A 12,924-nucleotide genomic window follows, 5' to 3' on the forward strand; every position below is an offset into this window, starting at 1 on the left:
GAGCGGTAGATGACAACCACATTTATGTAGAAGGAGTGGATAATGGTGGCTGCATGGAATTCAAAGGAGCTGATCTTTGCCAGTGACTATGTCACGGTTTATGGATCTGTGTGTTCCTCCTGTATGTTATGTATCATGCCTTGTGTGTTGTCATGTGTGAGGGTGTGTGTTTGTTTACCTTTTGTGTTGACAGCGTGCTAGGATCAGCTGATGTCATCAGCTGACTTATCATCCTCCAGCTGAACCTCATTTGGCTGGCTATATATTTCTCCTGTGGTATGTGTTGGTTATCAGTCCGTTGTTGTCCTTGTTTGTCCTTGTTCCTGACTGTTGTCTCCCAGTATTATCCGCTGTCTGTTTGATGTCATCATTGTGGTCTGTGGCTCTCTTTTGTTTGAACTTTCGTGTGTCCTCTGTTCATTAAAACACTCGCATTTGGATCCTCCTTGTCTTGATTCGTGACAGAACGGACTGATCAAACATGGATCCAGCGAGTATCTCCGGCCTGGCTGAAGTTGTTGCAAACGCTACCACACGCATGAACAGACATGATGATCAGATGGTCACCATCAGTCGCGCTGTCCAGGCGCTTGTCACTCAGATCTCTGATCTCACAACACGGTTGCAACGTCTTCATGCTGTCGGTCTTCAGCAGCCTGTTGCACCTAACCTTAGTCCATCTATGCCGGTTCCTGAGCGAACAGCTGGATTTTCCGAGCCTCGCCTTCCACCTCCAGCGTTCTACTCCGGAGAGCCTGAGTTTTGTCGAGCCTTTTTAGCGAAGTGCTCATTGTACTTTTCCCTGCAGCCTTCCTCGTTTTCCACGGAGGAATCGAAAGTGGCGTTTGTCATCACGCTTCTCACCGGGAGAGCGGCGCAGTGGGGAACTGCTGTGTGGGAGAGGAAACTCCCATGCTGCTCTTCATTTGACACCTTTTCGACAGAGCTTAAAAAGGTATTCGATCGAGGTTTGGCGGGCAGAGAGGCGGCACAGGCGCTTACAGAGTTGCAGCAGGGGCAACGGAGTGTCGCTGACTACTCCATTGAGTTCCGCACCCTGGCGGCCGAGAGCGAATGGAACGCGCAGGCGCAGTGGGACGTCTTTCTCCATGGGCTGGCAGACCAGATAAAGGATAAAATATTCACCCTGGATCTTCCTAAGACCCTCGACGAACTCATTGATCTGGCCATTCGTGTGGATTCTTCAGCTCAGGGAGAGAAACACGCGACGCACGCACGCTCTGGTGAGATCACCTTTTCCGGCTGTCACCGTAGTTCCGGGGTAGGAGGCCACGCCCCTCGCGGATCCCGAAGGCATGCAGATGGGCCGCTCTAGGCTGTCGCTGGAGGAGAAGCGCAGACGCCGCAACGAGGACCTGGTGTTTCACAGCGGTGGTGTTAATCACATCGCGATTCAGGGTAAAAGCCAGAGCCCGTCAGTAGAAAAGAGTTTACTGACGGGTGGAGTATCTTTGAACAAATCTTCCCTTGCAGCTACTCTTTTGAATGTTATGTTGGAGTGGTCATCTGGCAATTTTAGTACTCAAGCAATTATTGACTCTGGGGCGGAGGGAAATTTTATTGACTCTGCTTTAGTAAAAAAACTCAGACTTCCTGTGATTTCTCTCTCCCAACCTATATCTGTTCATGCTCTTAATGGTTCTTCTCTTCCGTCCATTACTCATTCAACTGGTCCAATAAGACTGATCACCTCTGGTAACCACTCTGAAATTATTCATTTTTTTTTAACAGAAGCTCTTGTCACTCCAGTAGTCCTTGGACATCCTTGGCTGGTAATACACAATCTACATATTAACTGGAGACAGGAATCTGTAATATCTTGGAGTGAGAGCTGTCATGCTACGTGTTTGTTGTCTGCCTGTTCTTCTGTGTCTCGTTCTGTTTTTCAGGAAGAACACATGGATCTGTCAAATGTGCCCAAGGAGTACCTCGACCTGAAGAGAGTGTTCAGTAAGTCTCGAGCTGCTTCTCTGCCTCCACATCGTCCCTATGACTGTGCTATAGAGTTATTGCCAGGTACGTCTCCGCCTAAAGGCAAACTTTATTCGCTCTCTGTTCCAGAGAGGGAGGCCATGGAGAAATATATTTCTGATTCTCTAGCAGCCAAGATCATCCGCCCTTCTTCATCACCAGCAGGGGCGGGGTTTTTTTTCGTAAAAAAGAAAGATGGCTCCCTCCGTCCTTGTATAGACTACCGAGGGCTGAACGCTATCACGGTAAAGAATACATATCCTTTGCCGCTGATGTCTTCTGCCTTCGAACGTCTGCAGGGGGCATCCTTTTTCACGAAATTAGACCTCCGCAACGCTTACCATTTGGTCCGCATTCGAGAAGGCGATGAATGGAAGACTGCCTTTAATACCCCCAGGGGGCACTTCGAATATTGTGTTCTTCCTTTCGGTCTGTCCAACGCCCCTGCAGTCTTCCAAGCACTCGTGAATGACGTGTTGAGAGATATGCTAGATCAGTTTATTTATGTTTACCTGGATGACATACTGATATTTTCTCATTCTCTCCAGGAACACGTTCAACACGTCAGGCGAGTGCTTCAGAGGCTGCTAGAGAATGGGCTTTATGTCAAGGCGGAGAAATGCGTTTTTCATACACAGTCTGTTCCTTTTCTGGGACATATCGTGTCAGTCGAGGGGATGCGCATGGATCCAGAGAAAGTTCAGGCTGTGGTAGATTGGCCAACCCCAGATTCCCGCAAGGCCCTGCAGAGGTTTCTTGGTTTTGCCAATTTTTACCGGCGTTTCATTCGCAACTTCAGCCAGCTCGCCGCGCCTCTGACTGCCTTAACCTCCCTCAAGACTCCGATCAGGTGGTCCAATGCAGCGCAAGTTGCGTTTGATCGTCTGAAAAGCTGCTTTGTTTCAGCACCTATTCTTATTGCCCCTGATCCATCACGGCAGTTCGTGGTGGAGGTTGACGCATCAGAGGTGGGGATCAGTGCTATCCTGTCCCAGCGCTCTTCCTCGGACGGCAAGATGCATCCCTGCGCGTATTTTTCTCATCGTCTCAACAATGCTGAACAAAATTATGATATTGGTAATCGAGAGCTGTTGGCCGTCAAGCTTGCATTGGAAGAGTGGCGTCATTGGCTAGAGGGTTCGGGGGTTCCCTTTATTGTTTGGACCGATCATAAAAATCTGGAGTACATCCAATCCGCCAAAAGATTGAACTCTAGGCAGGCGCGGTGGGCTTTATTTTTCGGACGTTTCGATTTTTCCATCTCGTACCGACCAGGTTCCAAGAATGTTAAACCTGATGCACTTTCTCGAATTTTTGATCACTCTGAGCGCGCATCATCTCCTGAGACCATCGTGCCACGCAGACTTTTTATCTCTGCTGTCACCTGGGAGATCGAGTCGAGGGTCCGCATGGCCTTAGAAGGGGTAACGCCTCTGCCTGGATGCCCACCGAGTCGTTTATTTGTGCCAGAGGAATTACGGTCTGACGTCATCCGTTGGGGTCACTTTTCCAAGTTGGCCTGTCATCCAGGGGTGAGTCGTACCTTGTATCTAATCAAACAACGATTCTGGTGGCCAGTTATGGCTCGTGACATAAGGAATTTTGTGTTGGCTTGCTCAGTTTGTGCTGTTTCTAAGACTTCCAATCGCCCCCCCGCTGGACTTCTTCAGCCGCTGTCAGTGCCATCGAGACCCTGGTCCCATATTGCGCTAGATTTCGTTACGGGTCTTCCCCCCTCCAACGGGAATACGGTGATTTTGACCGTAGTGGACCGGTTTTCGAAAGCCACTCACTTTATTCCTCTGCCCAAATTACCATCAGCCAGAGAGACAGCGGCTGCTGTCATTGACCATGTCTTTCGTATTCATGGCCTCCCGACGGATGTGGTTTCTGACAGGGGGCCTCAGTTCATCTCTAAATTTTGGAGAGAGTTTTGTCATTTAATGGGGGCGACTGTTAGTCTTTCTTCTGGTTTCCATCCTCAGAGTAACGATCAAACGGAGAGAGCCAACCAAGATCTTGAACGCATGTTACGATGTTTCATCTCTCAGAATCCATCCTCCTGGAGCCAGCAGCTCTCATGGGTTGAGTACGCACATAACTCATTACCAGTGTCTGCCACGGGCCTCTCTCCATTTGAGTGTAGTTTAGGGTACCAGCCACCTGCTTTTCCCAGTCTGGAATCCGAAGTCGCGGTTCCCTCTGCCCACGCCTTTGTCCAGAGGTGTCGACGTACTTGGAATAGGGCCAGACAGACCCTCCTTTAAGTAGGTTTGCGCACCAAGGCTAAAGCCGATCGCCACCGGTCTAAGCCTCCCGTTTACGTTGTCGGTCAAAAAGTGTGGCTTTCATCTAAAAATATTCCTCTCCGCACCGTATGTAACAAACTTGCACCTAAATTCATTGGCCCGTTTTCTGTCACCAAGATCATTAGTCCGGTGGCAGTCCGCCTCAAACTTCCTCCAGCGTACAGGAGAATTCATTCCGTTTTTCATGTCTCTAAATTGAAGCCTGTTTTTCATACGGCCATTAATCTGCCCACTCCGGTTCCCCCCCCGCCGCGTCTCGTAGAAGGGGAGACAGTTTATTCGGTTAAGCGCATTCTGGACTCGAGACGAAGGGGACGAGGATTCCAGTACTTGGTGGACAGGGAGGGTTACGGTCCAGAGGAGAGGAGTTGGGTTCCTGCAAGGGACATATTGGATCATTCTCTCATCGATGATTACAATCGCCAGGTAAACTCTTCTGGGAGCGCCATGAGGCACTCTTAGGAGAGGGGGTACTGTCACGGTTTATGGATCTGTGTGTTCCTCCTGTATGTTATGTATCATGCCTTGTGTGTTGTCATGTGTGAGGGTGTGTGTTTGTTTACCTTTTGTGTTGACAGCGTGCTAGGATCAGCTGATGTCATCAGCTGACTTATCATCCTCCAGCTGAACCTCATTTGGCTGGCTATATATTCCTCCTGTGGTATGTGTTGGTTATCAGTCCGTTGTTGTCCTTGTTTGTCCTTGTTCCTGACTGTTGTCTCCCAGTATTATCCGCTGTCTGTTTGATGTCATCGTTGTGGTCTGTGGCTCTCTTTTGTTTGAACTTTCGTGTGTCCTCTGTTCATTAAAACACTCGCATTTGGATCCTCCTTGTCTTGATTCGTGACAGACTATCTCTGAGTAAATTTCCATTCTTTGGAAATCAGTAGTCCAGTTCCACCCCCTCTCCCTGTCTGACGAGGAGTGTGGGAGAAAGAGAAATTAGCAGAAAGAGCTGCATGTGTAGCATTGTCCTCCGGAATCAACCAGGTCTCAGTTAGAGCCATGAGATTATAGTCAGAATGTGTAGCTATGGAGGTAATAAAATCTGCCTTGAGAACAGCAGATTGACAATTTCAGAGGCCCACGGAGAGAGAGTTGTGAAATAGCAGATGCATGTATTGAACGAAGGTTGTGATAATTATGCCTGCAGTGTACCTCCCGTGCTTTGCGAGTGTTAGTAACAACAGGAATTAGAAAACACATAATAAAAGTGCAATGAAAACAATAATAAGTGCAAAGATTAAGTAAAATAAATAAATAAAGTACTCAGGTGCTTTGTCTGTGTCTTTGCTCGATGGAGTCACACAGGTAGAGTCAATGGTCTTTACACTCGTCGGTCTTCACACGCAGTGAGACTAGCTGCTTATATACACCCCTGAGCGCTTGCTGATAGAATTCAGCTTGACATGCCTCAAGAGTTCCCACAATACAACAACAGAAACTGAGGCGAGGGGTGCAAAACCGACCGTGATCCACACACAAGCTCTTACAGTAACCAAGGAAACAGTGAGTAATCTTTCTAGCACTACACACAAACAACTGAAAACAAGTCTAAATGTACTTACACGCTGCTGGTCTCGTTGCTAAAATGCTTCTCCTTATATGGTTGAACAAGCCATCCTACTTCTCTTACTTACTTACATTGTCTATCCATCCATCTATTTATTCATTTTGTTTAGTAAATGTGTTATTTTTGAGGCTGACCTCAAAAAAATATAATAATTTTACTGCCAGAATTTTAGGTGCAGGCTAGGATTGTCTCTGCCATTGGCAGATAACGTTGTTTTTTTGGCTTCATAGGACATGGACTTTCAGCATGCAGTGGGACGGTTTGCTGCTGAGTGTGACATGGCAGGGAAATAAACAGCACCTTTGAGTCAGAAACCATGGTGCTTGACTGGTAAAAAGGTGGCCATCTCCAGTTTGGAGAGTCTTTACCCCAAATGGAGTACAAGTATCTGCGTTTTTTTTTTTCATGAAAAATGGAATGTGAGTTTAAAAGATGGATCAGTGCAGCAGCAGCAGTATTGCATTTGATGTGATTGTCTGTTGTGGTGAAGTAGCTGAGATGAAAGGCAATTTTCTAAATTTACCACTTAATCTAGGTTCCTACTCACATCTATGGTTATGACTAAAAGGACAAGATCTCGGTAACAACCGGACACATTTTGCAAAATGTTATGACCTGCTTGTTTGAGTTGCACCATAAAAGTGAGATGAGACAACAAAATAGCCTGAATGCAAATGATTTATTATAAAATGTAACTCAGAACAATCAATCAAAGCAACCAACAAATGTCTAGGCATAATAATGAAGATAAAGAACTTAGGATATAATCACAACAACACTTTAACTACATAATATAAGTAATGCAAAACAAAACCATAAAGTTAAAGAGTCAATGAGATGGCAGGTCTTGACATGTGGACTCCTGAGTAGCCACAGCGTCCAGGGGTAGCTAGCACAACAACTTTTACATACCCATTGATGAGTAATGCAGGCATCCAATCAGGATTTACCACATATTCCAATCTGGAGTCTTGGGATTATCACATTGTATTAATATTGTAAAACTAAATACTTGTCGCTCTGCCAAAATCATCAAATATTCATCAAGTTTGTATTCTACTCAAAACAGTAAATGTAGTAAACTAGAAAGAATTTTGAATCTAAAAGTAAAGAAACTTTACTAATAAATCAATGATTTGTTTCTCATTTAGGGAGTCAGACAAAGAACATCATCGAAAACAACACTAGCTACATGAATACACTGAAGAGTAGAGTACAGATATATCCGCACCTGTACAATCACTTGCAAAGAGATTTTAAGCAGCAGAGATGCTGTTTGCCAGATGTTTATGAAACTGTTCTTCTCTCAGTTGCCATCATTGTTTACAGTAAACGCAAGGAGCGCAACAAATTTCTACAAAATTTTCACAGAGGCACAACAAACACACAGACGCAGGGGAGAAAGACAGAGACTGTTTACATGGACATCAGTAACTGACTGTTTAATGACAGTGGAATGTTTGATACCGCACATTGTATAAGAGAAAAAAAAACTGCATTTCTCGGTAACTGAGATGCACTCAGTATGTCAGAAAGCCATGTGCGCGTGTAGACTATCCTGTCAAAAAACGCGTTTACATGTTTACACTCAAGAGAGCAGCATTTACAGCAGATCCTTCAGTCCATAATATTGTATTGATATTAACGTACTGACTTTAAACAACTCCTCTTCTCCCACTTGTTTTGGCAACCCAACTAGTCGTCTCTCTTCCGTCTGAACACTCTGTCAGGTAAAACAGTCTTTAAAGCTATCATACATATTAATGAAGTTGCCCCAAATACACAATAGAGCGCACTGATTGGTTTGAAAAAAGTCTTTCTCATGAATGAATGCAGTACACTCAGAGACAACATGAAATACTCCCAGGTACAGACAGACGGTCTACATACTGGAATACACGCAAGGAAGTGTATGGGTAGAAAAGTCCAGTATGACTGCGGCTTAAGTGCATGTGAATGGTTTCTTTCCAGTGTGGATCCTCATGTGTTGATTAAGGTATGATGAGCGGCTGAAACTCTTCCCACACTGAGTGCATGTGAATGGTTTTTCTCCAGTGTGGATCCTCATGTGTTTATAAAGGGATGATGAGCAGCTGAAACTCTTCCCACACTGAGTGCATGTGAATGGTTTCTCTCCAGTGTGGACCCTCATGTGGTAATTAAAGTGTGATGAGCTGCTGAAACTCTTCCAACACTGAGTGCATGTGAATGGTTTCTCTCCAGAGTGGATCCTCATGTGTTGATTAAGGTATGGTGATTGGCTGAAACTCTTCCCACACTGGGTGCATGTGAATGGTTTCTCTCCATTGTGGATCCTCATGTGAATCTTAAGAATGTCTTTTCTTCCAAAACTCTTTCCACACTGAGTGCAGGTGAAACGATTCTTGTCTCTCCTTTTTAAAATACCATCAGTCTGTAAAAAAGTTTTTTCCTCAATTTTGACATGATGTTCCTCCTGTTTACTCCCCTCGTTCTCTTCAATTATTTCTAAAATAGTAAAAAAAATAAAACATTATTTTTCATTAAATCTTAAAGGGCACCAAGGTTACCCCTTTTTTCAGATTTAATACAAGTCTTTTGCGTCTCTAGAATTTGTATATGAAGTTTCAAATCAAAATAACCATCAGATTTTTCATTATACCTTTTACAAGATGCTGTTTTATACTGATTTCCAGCAGGGGGTGGTTTTGTCGTACTGTGCCTTTAAGCCAAGTTCTGCCCCCCCACTGTTTCTACATGCCTCCTCCCTCAGCTGCGTCAGACAACAGACAGACTTAAAGGAAGGAGGTCTCACGTAGCGTTTGTGAGATACTACAGTAAGAACTAACCTTTACTAATCAGTATTGTGAAGTTGCATTGACGAGTCACACACAATATCGTTACAAAGCGTGCGCGCGCGTGCACACAAACACACACACACACGCAGGCAGACAGACAGAGCGCGCTTAGCCTAGTTAAGGCTAACCTCAAGTACTGTGTGGATATCTGTTATGCTAATGTACAAAATAAACCTGATTTAACTTCCACAAACCGGGATTGAAGTGTCTTCTTTTATAATTGTTCTGACACGCGGCTGTGCTGATGAAGTAAAGCTGAAGTAAAACGCTGTTATTAATTACACACATACTCTGTTGTACAACACTTTAAACATGTGAAACTTACTCTTAATCACATTTGATGATGATTGCTGATCCTAGCGAACAGAACAGAGCTTTTATTCCCGGTTGCTTTGCATATGTCTGTCTGGTCTTGTTGACATATACACGCGACTACCGGAACATGTTAATGCGCGCAGCTGTCAATCAATTCGGTGGGTGGGGGGATCGCACACCTACGTAATGGTGCGATCGATTTGAAAACAGCTCCAATTGGCCGACCCTTTTTTTGTAGTTAAATTGAAAAAAAAGGACTGGGTGTGTTCATAACACCCCAGTATGACGGTCTATACACTATACCAACACACAGATCTGTCCAAACAGCTTGAAAAGTAGATTTTTTTTTACCATAGGTGCCCTTTAAAATGACTGCATGCATGTCTGATACTTTTCGCGTTGACTTTAAATATGTGTGCATTTTCTTGCCTGGCAACTTCCTGCTAACATAAACAAAACTTTCTGATGGCAAAAACATCAATTTACTTCAGATATCTTTCAAAACAGCATATTCTGTGCAGTGAAATAGCTCCTGTTTGAAAGTGAAAATGAAAGCCAAGACCTTTAAGTGTTTAAGTATCTTAACTACACATTTATAGGCTGTATTACCAAAGAAAGATTAAATTTTTAGGGTAATGGTGTCATTAAATATGATGCCAGACATTCAAAGCTTAATTTTAATATCTCAATAATAGCTGTGAATGTAAATATGTTGTGACAAAATGGCATTTTATATGAGAATATAATATTATATGAGAGTCAGAATGAGCAGTATGGTAATTCTAAGTTACAGAATTCTAGTTCCACTGTTAATATAGCCTACTCTCATGTCTGTACTAACGCAGAATGAACCGAGTGCCCCGATGCCCATTCTGACCAATCACAGATGTTTCTGCTGAGCTCCTGAACACAGGCATTCAGCTCATGCTGATATGCTCTCTTATTGGCTGCAGCTCGTCACTACATCTGACCACACGTGGGGTTGAGTCGGCCGACTGCTCTGAAATATTTAGCATGCTAAATGTTGGATTTCCGTCGGCGACGCATCAGCGAGCCTCGTTGATGTGTTGTTTAGTAGTTCACACATAAAGAGCGGCTCCCGCAGAGCTCCCGCAGATTTCTTCCCGATCACAGCCCGATCTGTCGGCGAGCTCGTTAACTTCCAAATCAGGCTTAAAATCCATTAGTGTGAACTAGGCATTACTTGACTGTGTGAGACCAATCAAAGATCAAAACATGACCTCTCTGGACAATCGCTCACTTTTTTTGATTTCTAATCATCTTGTTTAATCCCGCCCCTTTTCGCAGCGCCATACAACAAAATGTTGCATGCTCAAACTCTAGTGTGACTGCAGCTTCAGTGTGGGATGAGTTTCAGCAGCTCATCAGAAATTAACCTGTTAAGCTTTTGGGCTATTTTGGGTATTTCTGCCTGAATTTGGCCTTCCGATTTAAAAAGCTTTCCATAACCACATGCAGATGAATAGATACAAAAGTTTGGTATCATTTTAAAAGAAATCCTTTGAAATTTCATAAAATACTGTGTAGGGGATCAACCTATGTTTTAATATTGATCATGGATTAATTAGCTAATTTTATTTAAATCGGATCCTGAAGATTCGAATCATCGATTCGACTCAAATGAGTCAGATTGAATCAGATCAAAAGATTCACACTTTATCTACCATTTGTCCCGCAAATAGAAGACATCGTATCTACCAATCTTGTTTATATTATTTACGTGGCCAGCGATAATAACATAACACAGTATTGAGTTAACTTTTAGCAAGGTAACAAAATCTACAGCTCGAGGCAATGACTTAGAAGCACATAAACAAGAACACAGTTCTTACAAATGAGTACAAAGATTTATTGAGCTACACTACGATAAATGAAACCAACTACGTAATAAGCAAACAACAAACGCACACACACATTCACACAGAGGCAGTTCAGAGGATGCAAAATGAGTTGACAACGTCCCAAATTAATTCTAATATCTCTTACAAGATCTTAGAATAACACCTGAGAAACCACCAAAGCAGAGATTTATCTTATCTTTAACTCCTTACGATCAATCTGCACAAGATGAGCAAGAGACAACATTAGTGTGTGTTACTTGCGCCCTTATTGCTGAAGTCGAATCTCCCTCGCTGGCTGGCCTTGGGGAAACACAGTGCTCCTGATTGGGTGGTTACTCGCTTAGTTGACGTCTTTGGGATTCACACGCTCGTGAATGGCTGTTGTCCTTGGTTACAGAGGTGACGGATTTCTGAGAGTCGGTAAGCTGAAGTTCGTGCAGTTTCGGCGGTCCCAAAACATGGAAGTTGGTGACCCAATCACGTGGCGGCGTGGTGTCCGGGCAGGTGAGAGGGGACAGAGAGCAAAAGCATGCGCAAGCCAGCTAATGCAAAAAGCAAAGTTTATTTGTTGCAGGGCGTTTTTAAGTGACCTGGGGCCTCATGTATCAACGCTGCGTACGCACAAAAGCTTTGCGTACGCCAGGTTTCATGCTCAGAATGGCTCACGTTTGGATTTACTAACAATGAACTGAACGTGGGAATGTGCGCAGCTTCACGGCAGCTTTATGGCTGGCGTACGCACATTTTTGTGCGTGTCTGTTTTATTTCCATTGGCGACTCCTAGAGGCAGTTGTGTTAAATTCTTCTCTACAAAGTGTCTGAGCCTTGCAATGGCAGCTGTATGAGACAGGTTCATCTAGTAGGTATGTAAGGTTTCCATACCATACAGTTGACCAGCTAAACATTAAAGCACAATTTGCAGCAGTCGCCTGTTTTCTCAATGTAATCTGAGCGATCTACCGCACGCACATTGCTATAAAGACACTATCTGAAGATAAATTTGCATGCGTGAATCAGAAACATTTCCATTCAATAAATGTGCAAATAAAATATGATGCACAAACTTATTGATGATTCCTACTAGTCTTTCTCGTGATAAACAGTGGGGAAAATCTGATATGTAGCGGGGAAAAAAAGAAGAAAGAGTTCATCAGACGCTGGATTCAAGCCGAGTTTAAGCTCGAACGTGTCAATACATGATCACATGCGTCTTATGAGGTGTGCCACTGAGACTGCTAAGGGTACTGCAACATTTTACAGATATAAACCACACTATTCCTTTTTTTAATGCACTCAGTGCGATGTTCAAACCCAACTGTGTTAACCGCATCAGCTAAACTCTCCCACTCTATTTTTCTCTTTTGTTGTTAATTCTGGAGAACAAACTTGCAAATAACACCACTTTTCTCCGGTCTACCTCCGAAAGCAGCACCTCCGTTTCACATTCTGTTCAAAGTTTCTCTTTTTGCTTGATTTTGCCATTGCTTTTTCGTTGAGTTTTGCCATTAGCATAGTCATTAGCATATTCATACGTGGGAGGAGGCAGGGAGGGGTTTTGTGCTCGTGCATGTTGCGCTCAGTTTCACGTTCATTCGGATGTACAAAAGAATATGCGTGAGATTCGCCGTACGCAGTGTTTCATACATCTGAATTTTTTTCTGCGTACGCAATGTTTTAGTAAGATTTCCACGCAAGTCTTCGTACATGAGGCCCCTGGTCTAGTTCATCCCCATGGCACTGTCTGCCAATGAGCAGTTGCCATGAAGGGCGGGGCCACACCTAATGATAAAACTATCTTACATCAAACGTTACAAGATGAATACTGTTTGTACTACTAGTTTTTCATTTACACCAACGTATTGCAAATGTCACTAGCTTTCGTTCAATACCAGTCATCATACATTTCAGACACATACAGATTATTTTAATCTGCTATAAGGGTTAAAACAACACATTGATTAACCTGGTTGATTGGAATAAACAGCATATGAGCAACATTATGGCATACTATTCAAAGATACATCTGCCTTAGTTCT

General features: G+C 43.7%; 1 long non-coding RNA gene across 1 annotated transcript; it reads right to left on the minus strand.

The window, feature by feature from the left end:
* Nucleotides 1-6,534: 6,534 nt before the first annotated feature.
* Nucleotides 6,535-10,500, minus strand: LOC148682310 (uncharacterized). The gene is made up of 2 exons (XR_015943036.1): nucleotides 9,037-10,500; nucleotides 6,535-8,361 (listed from the first exon to the last, which is right to left on the minus strand). It is a non-coding gene; the product is annotated as an uncharacterized LOC148682310 (long non-coding RNA).
* Between the last annotated feature and the right edge of the window lie 2,424 nt (nucleotides 10,501-12,924).

Source organism: Danio rerio, chromosome 4 (assembly GCF_052040795.2).
Source record: "Danio rerio strain M-AB ecotype USA chromosome 4, GRCz13ab, whole genome shotgun sequence".
Taxonomy (NCBI): domain Eukaryota; kingdom Metazoa; phylum Chordata; class Actinopteri; order Cypriniformes; family Danionidae; genus Danio; species Danio rerio.